This window comes from Myotis davidii, unplaced genomic scaffold (assembly GCF_000327345.1).
Source record: "Myotis davidii unplaced genomic scaffold, ASM32734v1 scaffold934, whole genome shotgun sequence".
NCBI classification, from domain to species: Eukaryota; Metazoa; Chordata; class Mammalia; order Chiroptera; family Vespertilionidae; genus Myotis; species Myotis davidii.
Genome location: NW_006285798.1, coordinates 1095482 through 1096632, shown reverse-complemented (window position 1 = coordinate 1096632; position 1151 = coordinate 1095482).

The following is a 1151-nucleotide window of genomic DNA, read 5'->3' as shown; positions in this document are numbered from 1 at the left end:
CTTCCATATGGCTCCCTCCTTCCTATCATGTGGATCTCAGCTGAATTGTCACCTTTTCTGAGAGGTCCTGACCTTCCGAATCAAAAGAATCTTCCTAACCAATCACTAACCAGTCACTTTAATCTCTTTATGGTGCTATTACAATCTGAAATTATCTGTTTACTTGCTAATTGACCAGTCCACTATAATATAAATTCCTTGTGAAATTAGGGTCCTTTTCTGTTTTGTTCACTGCTGCATCCAGTGCCTAGGACACTGCTGGTTCATAACAAATGCTCAGTAAACAAGCATTTGTGGAATTATTTACTACATGTTTATTTTGTACAAGGCACTATCCTAAATGCTTCATATATATACTAAGTCATTTAATTCTCATAAGACCCTATGAAGTCAGTGCCATTATTGTCATTTTACAGCTTGGGTAGACTGAAGCATAGAGAGGTTAGGAAATTTGCCTAACTTCAGACATTAACAAGTGACCAAACTGGTATTTGAATTAAAAGTCTGATCGACGAAGTTTGCTCTAGTTCTAAAACACAGCAGCTCCTCAGCATCACGTGCACTTTTTAAAAAAATATCTTTTTATTGATTTCAGAGAGAGGGAGAGGGAGAAACCTCAATGATGAAAGAGAACCGTTGATCCGATGCCTCCTGCACGCCCCCTAGTGTGCCCTGGCCAGAATCGAACCGCGATCTCCGGGTTCATCATAGGCTGACGCTCAACCACTGAGGCACGCCGGCCGGGGACGTGCACGTTTTTAAAAAGTAAACTCTTGGCCCTGAGACCCTGATTCCACAGGTGAGGCGTGAGGCTCGAAATCTGTGAGGGATGAAGGATGACAACGCGCCGCCCGATCAGGGCATGTAGAGGTGCCGTACTTCCTTCCCAGGGCGCATCGGGCCTGTCCCCGCCCCCTGTGCGGCGCGAAGGCCGTTGGGAGTTGTAGTTGCCGGGTATCGTTTGCCGGCGCCCCGGAAGTGACGTTGTGCCGCCTTCTTTCCTCTCCGCGTTTCTGCTGTTTCGCGGTGTGACTCGCAGGCCCAGCCGGTAGGTATTTCTTGGTCCGCGTGTTTCAAGAAGGAGGGCCTGGGTCGGGGTACGCGCAGGGGCGGTGCTGGGTGGCGGCCGGGAGGCGGCGGCGGGGCCCTTC